This window comes from Tachyglossus aculeatus, unplaced genomic scaffold (genome assembly GCF_015852505.1).
Source record: "Tachyglossus aculeatus isolate mTacAcu1 unplaced genomic scaffold, mTacAcu1.pri scaffold_92_arrow_ctg1, whole genome shotgun sequence".
Classification (NCBI taxonomy): domain Eukaryota; kingdom Metazoa; phylum Chordata; class Mammalia; order Monotremata; family Tachyglossidae; genus Tachyglossus; species Tachyglossus aculeatus.
The window spans coordinates 133,061-147,752 of NW_024045098.1; the positions used below are offsets into that span (position 1 = coordinate 133,061).

A 14,692-nucleotide genomic window follows, 5' to 3' on the forward strand; every position below is an offset into this window, starting at 1 on the left:
TGCTGATTGACACAGGGAGCCAGGGAAGAGGGTTGGGAAGCAGAGCAATACGAGTTGAGTAGCATTTCAAGCAGATGTTTCTTGCAGCATCTTGTACTATGGACTGAAGAGTGGAGAGGCAGGGAAACTACAGTGTACTCATGATACGATCAGAACTTATACAAAAATGGTAGTTTGTATAGAGAGGAAAGTGTGGATGCAGGAGGTATTGTGTGGAAAGAACCAAAGGGCTTTCGCTGAATATTGGATGTGAAAATTGAAAGACAGGAGTTCAGGTTAAACCAGAGGCTGTGGACTTTCAGGGGTGGGGAATGGTGATAATATTGAAAAAGATAGGAAAATTAGGAGGGGAATTATATTTAGGAGAGAAGATTTGTAGCTCAATATTAGTTCATTTCGAGGTGCCAGCAGGACATTCAAATGGAGATATGTTGGCAGTCAGAGGAAATGCAGGATTGCAGATTAAATAAGAAGTCAGGATTAGAGATATGGATTTGGGAGTTGTACACAAAAAAATTAATTAAGGAAATAAGGCCTAAGGCAGAGGAAAGGTAAAGAGTTTCTGTTTGATGTGGAGTTGAGGGACACCTATCTATCTGCCCCGTCCACCCCCAGCCAGAGAGGTTAAGTCACAGATAGCATTTGACCTTCAGATGGTTGGTGCTCAGGTTCACCTTGGCATATACTACACCTTGGCCCTCGCCTTCTATGCCCACCTGACCCCACCCCTCCCTGCGTCCCCTCCGGGATGCATGGTGGTGGGGTGGAGCTGGGGGCCGTGCCTTCCAGCGCCGTCCCTCCCTGGACGGCATGGGCCGATATCCTTCCCTGACTAGTGATGGAAGCCAGGAACATGGATCTGTGGATCGGGGCAGAGGACAGCGCCCCATCCGCTGGCCAGGGGTGACGGGAGGTGCTGCCCTCAAGGTGTGCAGGCCGGAGGTGGGGAGAGGGACTGTTGGACTACAACGGTCTTAAGGTAGCACAAAGAGGCAAGAGCCGGGGATGGCTGCAGCGTTCATCACAACTGCATGGATAGGGCCGAGCAATGGCAACATAGTAACCAGCATCCTCCCAGTAAACCCACAGGCAGGAACAAAGGTAGTTGCAACTCATGAAATAGCGAGCTCTCCAAACTTTTTAAGAGTCCTTGGAACCAGTCCCAAAGTCCTCCATTGGTGTCATCATCATGGTACTGGTCAAACTCATGGTACATATCAACAACAATTGCATCCAAGTGTCTAGAGCTGTCCGAGATGAAGGTACAACATTACTTTCTCATTAGTTTGCATACCCCTCCTTGGCTGGGGAGGAGAAAGTCAAGGGCCATCCTGTTCTGCAGGATGGTTGTCCGGATGTCTCTCTGTTTGTCCCTGAGGGTCTGAAGAATGGCAGCGGTGTAATCTGTTCAACTAGTTTAGCCAGGCTAAGTACTTCACAAACCACCTGTGCAACCCCATATGCAGGAAACATGATCCTGAAAAAACGGTCGGTCTCTGGATTGGAGTCCCCCCCCACCACCACTCCCCGTTGGTTTCAGATTCGACCTTCTGGGCGGCTCTGTTTGGCGGACAGCAGGGAGCACAAAACCGAGGGAAAAAAAGTCCTCCCCACCCAGAAGGGTGCAACTGATAGGCACGGGTGCCACATATGAGATAGGCAGGTACGGCGAAGGGGGCGGTGCCACAAATACCAAAGGTCCCGTTCGTAGTGAGCAGGCCATAACAACAGATATCCACCCCTTTTGGGGCCCAGCCGTGATTCCCTGCCCATCCTGAAGGTTAGATGCATTATATACATGGGAACTGTTGCCCGTCCAGAATTTGGTGTCAGTATTGTGAAAGCAGAATGGGAAGACGGCATGGTCAATCCACCCACTCACCATAAGGTACGTGATGGCATTTGCTGGTTCGGAGAGAGGGTAGAGGGTGCAGGGTTGAGGAGGCCCCTGTAGCATTGAACCAGGTGGAGTTGTCATAAGGATGCGCTATAAGGGGATACAGCCCCCCTCCATTCAATGGGGCGTGCCCACAAATCCAACACCTCGAAAGGTTCAGGTCCCGGCTGTAGTGGGCCAAGGCCTTCTAGAAGATGTTGCAATGGGTTCCCCCGCACTCCAGGGCCAAGATGATGAGCAGGCCAAGCAGCTTCATAGAGCGATCACATCCATTCCTATGATGTTCACAGGTCCCAATGCCAGGGCCTCCTGCTTCACTTATCCACTAGTCAGAACTAATTTGATTTGGTTAAAGGGAGGGTCTTCCATTCCCCAGTGACCTCAATTATAGCAACCATTCCCGTAATTGATGGTTGGCCCCCCTACCCAAGCATCCCTCCTAATCATAGATATCTGAGCCCCAGTGCCTACCAGAAGGGAGACTTCCTGATGATCATTCGCCAGGACAGTCATTGTGGGGAGCACCCAGGCTGTGAGAAAGCCACGGCCGCCGTCCGGGCCCGCTATATTCCCACTTCTATTTTCCCTGCTCCGTGGCGGTTGGGGCCGCTGGTCTACCTTCCTGAATGAGCGGTTTCAGGTTATAGGTGGGCAGCCCATCCAGCTTGTCCATAGGAGAGCCCCGCTCCCTCAACTACCGCCATATGACCACTTGTTCTGAGTCCAGTCTTCTTGAACTGACCGACTGTGGGGGTCGGTGGGGGTCCCCTTTAGCATTTTATGGAGCTAGCCTTGCCCTCCTTAACTCCAGGCTTTTCCCAATCATAGCAGCTACACGCCGGGTAATGGAAACCTCAGAGAACTGGAATAGGGACCAGTCACTGTTGAGCACACTGGCCAATGTTCCAGGTTTGTGCCCCTGTAGCTCTATCCCTCACACGGTGGACCAGCCTGCACCTTGACCCTGGGGGTGCACCCATTACTATTGCACGAAGTAGGCTCTATTGGGTGGGAAGGGACCAGGGGTTAGATTTCAGAATTTTCTCCCTATCATTTGGAAGTTGTTCAATTCCAGGCATCAGAAGTTGCGGGTTCAATGCAGTTGGGTTAGTCCACAGGAGGGTACCAGCCCATCCCTGCTCACTCAGGGGGACTGTCCGAGCCCGATGTACAGCGAGGGTCCAAAGGGTACGACCTTGAGTGTGAGTGTGGTTCGCATCCACCCCTGGCCCCAAATCTAGGTGGCTGCTTTCATTTAGGCTGATGTCCACCTGGACGGCTGCTCCTTTCCGTACCCTAGCCAGCCAGCCTATCACCGGTTCCCCGGGGTCCTGGGCTTACTCTCTAGAGAGCTGCCTGAGCTCAGTTGCTGTGAAGCTTGTAGTCTGGGTGGTGACTTTTCCTTCAGGATTCTGCTCGGGGCTCCAAGGATAAGGACAGGGTAGGAACAGGATCCCAACCTTGTCCCCTTTGCAGCTCCCTGTCTCTGGTCTACCAAGACTGGAGGAAAGAGGATGGACAGGGATAGAATAAGGGAGTGCAGCTTTTGACAAGCCCGGCTGTTAGACATGACTTATTTTTTATAGTATTTTTAAGGCTTTACTGTGTGACAAGCACTGTTCCAAGTGCTGGGGTAGATACAAGTTAATTAAGGTCAGATACAGTCCTTGTCCCACATAGAGCTCACAGTCTTAGATGGAAGGAGTAGGATTCAATCCCCACTTCAGAGATGAGGAAACTGAGGCACAGAGAAATGAAGTGACTTGCCCAAGGTAACACAACAAACAAGTGGTGGAGCGAGGATTAGAACACAGGTCCTCTGACTCCCTTCCCTGGACTCTTTCCACTAAGCCATGCTGCTTCTCTACTCATTTCTTGCCCCCACCCATCCTGTCCCCACCTTCTCTCTGCCATGCCCTGTGCTACCTGGGCCCTGATGACTGGGGTCATCTTGACTCCTGCCCCTCCCCAGCCCCCTCCTACTCCTGGCCATGACTCCCAGAGATAAACTCTCTTCTAGTCAGTGAGAAGGGAGACCCCAGTGTTGTTGTATCTGAGTGAAGGTCAGTGATGCTGCACGGGGCTGTGGATGTAGGGGATGGATTGGACAGCCATGAGGAAGAGGCCATACACAAACAGCTACTCCACTATTGATCCTGCAGGACAGGAACCTGGCACCCCATCCACAGACAAATCCCACACCCCTCCCTTGAACAGAAGATATTATTCGTTCCCAGAATCCCTTGGGGAAATAGTCCCCTCCCACTTCCTGTATGTGTCAGAGAGCTTAATAGTTTCATCCTTCATTAACAATTCATGATTCCCAGTATCTTAACCTTCTTACCACCCCCTACTCACCTTGACTTCTCCCCTTCAAATTCTCTGTGGACACTGATGTTGGGAACCTCTCGTCCTTATGGGAGAATCTGGTCTCTACAAGATTTGGAAAACTGATAGGAGTGAGCTTAAGAATGAGGTTGAGGATGAAGATGAAGAAACAGAACCCAGGGAGTTGAGAGTAAGCTTTAAGGTAGTCTGGAATGTAAGCTTGTAGGCAAGGAACGTACTTACCAACTCTGCTGAATTGTACCTTCCCAAGTCCTTAGCACAGTATCCTGCACAAAGGAAGCCACTCAATAAATAAATATCATTGATTGATTGGTTGAGAGGAATCCAGGGAGAAGGTTCTGGGTGACTGCAGCTGAGCCCCGGGGATTGTGTGTGGGGGTGGGAGAGTCCTTGTAGATGAGGGACGAAGAGAAAATCTGGGGGAAATGGAGTAGGGCCTGAAGAACAGAGAGCAGGTGAGGACAGAATACGAAATGGAAGGGAGGGATTGAGAACCTTTTCAATTAATGAATGAATCCATCAATGGCATTTTTTGAGAGCTTACTATGTATAGAGTACTGCACAAAGCACTTGGGAGAGTACAATGAAACAGAGTTGGTAGACACGTTTCCAGACCATATTAGGTCAGTCTAGAGGAGGAGACGGGTGTTAATACAAAAAAAAACCCATTATAAGCATGTACATAAGTGTTGTCGAGGGGAGGATGGAGTGAATATAAAGTACTTAAAGAATACCGATTCAAGTTCCTAAGTAATACAGAGGGATAGGGAGTAGGGGAAAAGAGGGTGTAATTGGGGTAGGCCTCTTGGAGGAGATGTGGCGAGAGTGGTGGTCTGTCAGATATGGAGGGAAAGGAAGATCCATATCAATAGGAGGACATGGGCAAGGGATAGTCAGTGAGATAGACTCGATTGAGCTACAGTGAGCAAGATGGTGCTAAAGATGGAGCAAGATGATTAGGTTGTAGTAGGAAATGAGTGAGGTAGTGTAGGAGGGGGTAAGCTGATTGAGTGCTTCAAAGCTGATAGAAAGATGTTTTCCTTTGATGCGGAGGTGGATGAGCAACCATTGGAGGTTCTTGAGGAGTGGGGAAACACGGACTGAATGTTTTTGTAGAAAAATGATATGATATGAGTGACGTATGTACTGGACTGGGGAGAGATAGGCTAGGAAGGAGGTCAGCAAGGGGGCTGATGGCAGTAGTCAAGACAAGATAATAATAATAATAATAATAATAATAATAATAATAATAATAATAATGGTATTTGTTAAATACTTACTATTTATCAAGCACTGTTCTAAGTGAAGGAGTAGATACAAGGTAATCAGGTTGGACATAGCCCCTGTCCCATATGGTACAGTCTTAATCCCCATTTTAAAGACAAGATAACTGAGTGTCACCTGTCACCCGGGGATGGGTTCATTTGGTAATTCACACGGTGAGAGAGAGAGAGGCCGGGGATGAAAACCCTGAGTTTTATATAAAATTCATTCTGCGAGGAGAATTGAATTAGTTAATTGTTTAGGAGGAATGGATTAAACTTCCCTTTCGGAAGGATTTCAATCAATTAGTAATATTAGAACTTCCCTCATGGGAGGAGCACACGTATACATTACTGGCGCATGACAGAACCCACAGGTCCCACCCAGGCAGAATTCCCTTACAGTTAGCACGAAACGGCTAGCTTTCACCTATTTGTACTTTCCACTCGGGAGGAATCCACTTGAGTTACACACCCATGGGGAAACGCCTAGCTCCCTCCCACGAGTATTTTCCAATTGGGAGGAATCCATTAATTCGTTACATACCCATGGCGAAGCGCCTGGCTTCCAGCCCCATGAGCCAGTGGGATGGACAGTCCCCCATCCCACGGCTCTTCACTTGGTGCATGAAGAGCGGGCTTCTGATGCTCTGGGCAGAGGCGCCCTGCAGCCATCTGCTGCAAGTCTCAATCCTCTGCATAGAGGGCCAGAGGCCACAGGTTATTATCACCTGTGCTCCTAGGCCATTCCAGCTTCTGGCCTCAGTTTATCCAATCTCTGCCCTCCCCCCTCCTCCATACCTAATTTGATTGGCAAGGGAGCAAGGGACACCTTCTCTATTCCCGGCTTGGGCTGTCAATCTAACAGTTTTGCTTATGGGGGCAGTATCCCACATTCACTTCCAAGTTTTGCCTGCTGGCTCAGGTGGCTGTGAGATAGCATTTGACCTTGAGATGGCCGGTACCCCAGGGGCACCCTGGGACACTGAGGCACAGAAAAGTGAAGAAATGTACTTGCCCAAGGTCGCACAGCAGAAAAGTGGTGGAGTCAGGATTAAAACCCAGGTACTTCTTACTCTCAGACCCGTGTTATATTCACTAAGCCAAGATAAATAATTGGTTCTGCTTAGTAGCAGTTTGGATGGAGAGGAAAAGGTATATTTGAGCAATGTTGTGAAGGTGGATGACAAGACCTGGTGACAGAATGCATAGATGGGTTGAGTGACTACAGAATTTATACTATAAGCTTGTTGTAGGCAGGAAATGAATCAGTTTATTGTTATATTGTACTCTCCCAAGTGCTTAGTACAGTGCTCTGCACACTGTAAGTGCTCAATAAATATGACTGAATGAACGAATGAATGAAATGAGTGAGATGAGTCAAGGATAATGCCTAGGTTACAGACTTCTAAAACTGGGAGGATGGTGGTTCTGTCTACTGGAATGGGAAAGTCAGGGAGAGGACAGGGTCTGGGAGTGTATATGAGGAGCTCTCTTTTGGAAGTATTAAGTCTAAGTTAAGTTAGAGAAGAGAAGTGGACTCAGAACTGAGCCTTTCAGAACCCCAATAGTAAGGGGGTGGGAAGTAGAGGAGGAACCTACAAAGGAGTCTGAAAAAAGGTGGGCAGAGAGACAGGAGGAAAACCAGGGGAGGATAATGTCAGTGAAGCCATGGTTGTATAATGTTTCCATGAGAAGGCAGTGGTCTACAGTGTTGAAGGCAGCTGAGATGTAGATAAGGATTAGGATGGACTAGAGGTGATTGGTAACCTTAGAGAGAACAGTTTTCATGGAATGAAGAGGAAGACACCAGATAGGAGCAGGTCAAGGAAAGAATTGGAGGAGACTGTGAACCCCTTGTTGGGTAGGGATTGTCTCTGTTTCCGAAATGCACTTTCCAAGCGCTTAGTACAGTGCTCTGCACACAGTAAGCACTCAAGAAATACAATTGAATGAATGAATGAATGAATGAATGAGACATCGGGTGTAAACAACTTGCTCAAGGAGTTTGGAGAGGATTTGGAGGAGGGAGGTGGGGAGATTACTATAAGGAACCATGGGCTAAAGGGAGAGTGTTTGTTAGGATAGGGGACACATGAGCGTGTTTGAAAGGAGTGGGGAAGAAGCCACTGGAAAATGAATGGTTAAAGATGATGGTCAGTGATGGGAGATGAGAGGGGGCAAGTGCTTTGATAAAGTGTGAAGGGATGGGGTAGGGGTGCAGGTGGAAGGGGTAAAGTTTGAAAGGAGGCAGGAGATCTCTGGACATACTGCTGGGAAATCTGGGAAAGTTGAAGGTGGACAGGAGGAGGAAGGACTGGAGACCTGTGGGGGAAATTGTAGGGAGATCGCACTTGACAGGTTTCAATTTTATCAGTTACATATGTGGCGGGTTTGTTAGGGGCAAGAGATATCAGAGGTGGGGCATTGAGGATATTGGAAGGGGACAGGGATTTGAGGAGAGAGTAGTTCATCAAAAACAGCGGACACAGGCAATAGAATTAGAGTCAGGAAGGATGGGGAGGCAGGTAAGTGATTCCCTTTCAACCCCACTATGGGTTGATGCTGCTGCCTTCTTTGTCACCATTGGCTCTATTGTCCATACAAAGCAGGGGAATATACTGACAGGGTTAGGGAAGGCAACACTTCACCCCTAGTAGCAGCCCTTGCAAAAGAGGTCAATTTCTCACTTCTGCACATATCCCTCTGCAATTTATTTTAATATCTGCCTTCCGCTCCAGTCTGTAACCTTTTTGTGGTCATGGGTCATCTATACCTACTTTTATGCATTGTGGTCTCTCAAGTGCTTAGTAGACTACTCTGCCCGAATACAATTAATTGATTGATTCTTTAGGGCTTCTATGGAGCATGGCTGTGGGACTACGTTTAGAGCATAGAAAAAAAGGCAGGAAACGGAAAGACCCAGAGAAAAGAGACAGATAATAGAGACACATACATGAAGTATACACCCACTCTCCTCAGAAATACACTATTCCTTTTACTCTCTCTCTCTGTCCCACACTCCATCACAAACTCCCCTTCACCAAAACCAGCTCTCCTTTGCTCATCCAGTTGTAGCCATGTATTCTCTCATACTCACTTTAACAGGTGATCTTTCACCCTCTCACACAAACTCATGTGCATGACACGGCACAATCTCACAAAATGTGCTCTCAAACACTCAAGAAGCACACAAGAAGCACACATCATCACTCCTCACTCATCCACAACAGCAGGATAGAATTTTTAAGAGGTTCCCAAACCTAAATAGGGTTTGTCGTGCAGAAGAAATCAAAATATCCACCCACACCCTGGGCCACCCACCCCCACACATCTGGAAGTGATTAGAAGCAGCATGGCCTACAGGAGACAACATGACCCTGAGAGTGAGTTAATCTAGGTTCTAATTCTGACTCTGCCATTTGTCTGTTGGATGACCCTGGGAAATTCTTGTAAGTTTCTCTGTGCCTCAGTTACCTCATTTGAAATTGGGATAGATTACCTATTCTCTCTCATTCTAATACTGTGAGTCCCATGTATTTATTTTATTTTATTTATTCCTTCATCATATTTAATGAGTGCTTACCCTGTGCAAAGCACTGTACCAAGTGCTTGGGAGAGTACAATATAACATCAACTATATTCCTTGCCCACAATGAGATCACAGTCTAGAGGGGGAGACAGACATTAATATAAATGAATAGATAAATGAATAAATTACAGATAGATATAGGATATACATATATGCTGTTGGGAAGGGAGAGTGGATGAATGAAGAAGCAAGTATGAGCTGCATAGAAGGGGGTGGGAGAAGAGGAGAGGAGAGTTCAGTCAGGGAAGGCTACAGTAAGGCTTTGAAGTGGGGGGAAAGCAGTTATCTGTCTGATATGATGAGGAAGGGCGTTTCAGGCCAGAGGTAGGATATGGACAAGAGGTCGGTGGCTAGATAGACAATAGTCCCATATGGGACTACGACTGTTTCTGAATTTATTGTGTTGTGTTTTACCCAATGCTTAATACAGTACCTGACACAAAGTAAAACGATTAACAAATATTGCTATCAATCAATTATTCAATCATAATTTTATTGTACAAAATAATAATATAACAGGCACATTCCCTGTCCATGAAGAGCTTACAGTCTAGAGGATTTCTTAACAAAAGGCATACCTATGGAAATATTTTAAACCATGTTACTTATACCTTCATCTGGACTGTTTCATGGAGTTTAAGGAAGGACAGAGTAGAGCTGGAATAAATGAAGCATGGCGAAGGGGGAGCTACTTTAGAGGAAAGATCAGGACAGTCAGCCTGAAAAAAATGCAACCTGAGGCCTAAGAAACCAAGGAGGGTGTGAACTGGGCATTCACAAGTTTTTTTGAATAATCAAAACCCACATCACTCAGAGGAGGGGACAACCAATGAATTCTGAACAACAAAAAGACAAAGGGTGCATAAGGAGTTACTTTTCTATATGGTAAGAGTAGGCAAATGGAAAATGCTTGTTTCTGCAGGTTTCCCACTGGGTACACATTAATTGATATATTTAGGAAGGGGTGAGCTCAATTAGGACCATAAAGAACATGGATAGTCCACTAAGATTAATCATCTCTCTGATAGTGGTAACAGGATGTTCAGAGACAGAGATTCTGAGGGAATTTCTACCATCCTGATATTTCCTTTATATATTCCAAAAGTATAAAAACCCTAATAACCTAATGACCCTTTGTGAACTCACCTTCTACTTTCTTCTCCTGCAGAGCAGGAATGGAAAGAAGAGACTCCTCAGGAGTGCTAGAGTCCAGCTGAGGGACTGGATTGTATCCAGTCACTCAATCTATCAATCAGTGGTGTTTACTGAGTGCTTACTATGTGCAGAGTACTACTAAGTACTTAACACTTGGGAGAATAAAATACAACGTACAACAGAGTTGGTAATCATATTCCTTGCCTACAAGGAGTTCCTGTTTCACCGTGATGTGATTCAGCCTCTTGGGTTCTATCTCAAAGCAGACTTAGCCAACAAGAATGTCTGTTAGCATTAGAGACTGAAGGAAAGATGGACTTTTTGTTACCTAGGTTTTCTTTTCTCTCTGCCCGGTTTCCTCTTGAAGAGAGCCCCTGGGGTCCTGGTGGAGCACAGAAAGAGAGACTGGATCTCGGCTGTAAATGATAATAATAATAATAATAATAATGGCATTTGTTAAGCACATACTATGTACTAGGCACTCTTCCAAGCGCTGGAGTAGATACAAGGTAATCAGGTTGTCCCAAATGGGGTTCGCAGACTTAATCCCCATTTTACAGATGAGGTAACTGAGGCACGAGAAGTTAAGTGGCTTTCCCAAGGTCACACAGTGGACAAGTGGTGGAAGGGGGGTTAGAAAACATGACCTCTGACACCCAAGCCTGTGCCTTTGCCTCTAATCCACACAGCTTCTCACCAAAGGAGGAATTTTAGAGTTCCCTGGATTCTTGAGTACAAATTAGCTGTTCAGTTGAAAATCACAGTTGTGACTAAATCATCATTTGGAAGAGTGGAATTCGGTGAGATTTCAACAATTTTTTTAAAGCACCAGGCACTATGTGTCAGGTTCTGTACTAAGCACTGGAGTAGACACAAGCTAATCGGGTTTGACAGTCCATGTCCCACATGTGGCTCACAGTATTAATCCCCTTTTTACAGATGAGGTACCTGAGGCATAGGGAATTTGAGGGACTTGCCCAAGGCCATACAGCAAACAGGTGGCAGAGTTGTGATTAGAATCCAGATCCTCTGACTCCCAGGCCCATGTTCTCTCTACTAGGCCACACTACTTCTCAAAAGTGTAAGTGTTCTCAGAAGAGTAATGCTATAATTATCTGTGCTTGCAGGAAGTAGAACTGACTGCACCCTCTGTAAATGTCTCCTTATGGGTGGCTTGTCTTATTGAAAATGGAAATAAGAATTCAAAGGAATAGTCAGTTAGCTGGGTCTTTGACTGTGGAGTGGATACATCCCCTCCTCTTATACTGGAAGTTGGTCATGAACTCTGAATTACAGCCTGTCCATTGAAAACATGCAGAGTGTAGGAACCAGAATTATCCTCCACGAGACCTAGCTCTACTGCCATTTCCCGGCATACACTGCTCACTGCCCGGAGTCACTGAGTATATGAATACAGAGAGAGGAGCTGAAACCCGTTTAAGTCACTCATAGGTCCAAAGTGAAGGAAAGATGAGGATGGGATCATTATAATGTAGGATTTGCTTAATTTTAGAAACAAATAAATAAATAAAAGTGAGTTTATTATCAAATATATTAAGGATTGAGATGGGCCTTCCATGGACCTGGAATACCCCAGAAGGTTATTTGAAGCTGGGGGCTCAAAGGGGTTACAAGAGGGAACCAGCATAATCTCATTATCAGGGTCAGGGTCAGGGTCATAATCTAATGGTAGAGGGTCATGTTCTCTCCTCTAGGCCATGCTGCTTCTAATCACTTCCTGATACTGCTCATAGTGTGGGTGGATATTTTGATTGCTTCTGCACAATGAGGCCTATTTGGCTTTGGGAACCTCTAAAAATTCTATCCTGCCACTGTGGATGAGTGTCCCTGTCCAGGGGACTCTGCTGCAGGCCCGTGGCTCTGGAAACCGAATCCAGGGACTCTGGGATTGTCCCCAAACCATATGCCAGAGTCTGCAAAGCCACAAGACTTTGACCCATGACCCTGAGAGTCAGAGAATCTAGGTTCTAATTCTGCTCTGCCACTTGCCTGATGGAAGACCTTGGGAAATTATTGTAACTTTCTCTGGGCCTCAGTTACCACATCTAAAATGGGGATAGATTACCTATTCTCTCTCATTCTAATACTGTGAGTCCCATCTATTTATTTTATTGCATTTATTCCTGCATCATACTGTTTCTGAACTCATTATGGTGTGTTTTTTCCAATGCTTAATACAGTACCTGACACATAGTTAAATGCTTAACAAATATTGCTATACTCAATCTCAGCAAGGGGGAAGGCACTCCAAGACCCAACCCTCAGAGAATTTAGAGAAGTAAGGTGGGGAGGTGATATCTAGAGCTCAGTTGATCTGAGCCTAGCACCACTTACCTCCTGGGAGTGCCAAGGTGGTTGTCCTCTCCGAGCAGGGGAGGATAATCCGTGAACCAGCCAGAAAGTGTCTTGTGACTTTGCAGACCAAAGTCACATATGCAGACTTTGCATATGGTTTGGGGACAATCCCTGAGCCCCTGGAATCGGTTTCCTGAGGCCTGGGCCTGCTGCAGAGTCCCCTGGACAGGGACCTAGCATCATGAACAGAGAAACAATCACATTCCCCTTTCTGACCTGAGGAGTGGTGTGAGCTCAGGGACAAGCTCAGCTCCTAGCACCGGGGTCGGGGAGGTCGATTCAGGAGAACTTGGTAAAGAAGCTGCTGGGAGCTTGGGGACCAGACAAGGTGGTCCAGGAATAATCAAACTCGGGGAGTGACAAGGTTTGCCCAAGATGAGTGGGGCCCCTACTCTGTCTCTTTTGGGAGTTGCTTTGCAATAGTCCAGCAAGAGGAGGAGGAATAGTTCCTCAGATGGGGAGGAAAAACTGTAGGATTGAATCCCATGGACTGCTAATGTATGTATATGTTTGTACATATTTATTACTCTATTTATTTATTTATTTATTTATTTTACTTGTACATATCTATTCTATTTATTTAATTTTGTTAGTATGTTTGGTTTTGTTGTCTGTCTCCGCCTTTTAGACTGTGAGCCCACTTTGGTTAGGGACTGTTTCTATATGTTGGCAACATGTACATCCCAAGGGCTTAGTACAGTGCTCTGCACACAGTAAACGCTCAATAAATACAATTGATTGATTGATTGCTAAGAATTCCGGAGCTTAAGGAGTTCAGGATGCAGAAATTGGCTACTTCTGGGAGAAAGACCACCTCAGGAACCTTCATTGAAGTTCGCATTTACCAAGTGTGTTAAATTGTAGGCCCCAAAAGCAGCTGTTTTTGGTCAGCCAACTTCAGCCAAGTTTGACCTGTGGAACCCCTGCTCCATCATGGGGAAATTTCCCTTAATCCTTGATCTGTTCCTGATTCAGTCATTCCTCCTCCTCACCATCACTGAAACCTGGCTCTCCCCAGATGACACAGTCTCCCCTGCTGCTCTCTCCAGAGGGGATCTCATCTTCTCCCACTCCCCCAGACTCAATGGGAAAGGAGGAGTTGTTGACTTCCTTCTTTTGCCCCAGTGCTGCTTTCGCACCATTCCACCTCCACCATCCCTGTCTTTCCCTTCCATTGAAGCCCATATCGTCTGCCTCTACCACACACTCCAGACCCTAGTAATTGTTATCTACCACCCCCGGTCCCACCTCCAGCTTCTTTAACCATTTTGATTCCTTTTTCATATTCCATCTCTCATTCTCCATGCCCACATTGATCCTTGGGGCCTTCAATATCTACATAGATGTTGCTCATAACTCTTCTGCTGACTGCCTTCTAATACTCTGCAACTCCACTGACAGATAGCTTCACCCCACCTTGCCCACTCACCAACTTGGACACACACTCGATTTCATCATCTCTAACCACTGCACAAGCCTTACCTTCACTAACTCTGAAATCCCTCTCTCTGACCAAAACCTTCTCAATTGCCTCCGCTCCCACACACCTCCTCCACAGAGACTTCTGATCCCTGGACCCCATCCAATTTTCTCAAGTCACCATGTACCACTTAGCTTCCACACTCAATCTATCTCCCCTTGATGACCAAATAGACACTCTCAATACTACCCTCTGTATTGAACTCAACTCACTCTCTCCCCTATCCCTTCTTCAATCTCTTACTATTAACCCACAGCCCTGAATCACCTGCACAGTTGCCTCGTTCATTCTAGTGCTCGAGCAAAGCACTGCTGGTGGAAATCTAAATTTCAGGCTGACTTAATCCACTTCCATTCTTACAGCTTAGAAATGCTTGCGGGAGAGGGATATAATTATCATTAATAATAATGAATGATTATTAATAATAATAATAGATAATAACATTTATTAAGCAATTACTGTGTGCCAAACCTTATTCTAAGCACTACGGTAGATACAAGACAATCAGGTCTCGCATGGGGCCCATACTCTATAAGTAGGAGGGAGACTAGGTATTGAATTCCCATTCTGCAAATTAGGGA

General features: G+C 46.2%; 1 pseudogene; it reads right to left on the reverse strand.

Annotated features, from left to right (window-relative positions):
• Positions 1–629: 629 nt before the first annotated feature.
• Positions 630–13,936, reverse strand: LOC119924289 (annotated as a pseudogene).
• Between the last annotated feature and the right edge of the window lie 756 nt (positions 13,937–14,692).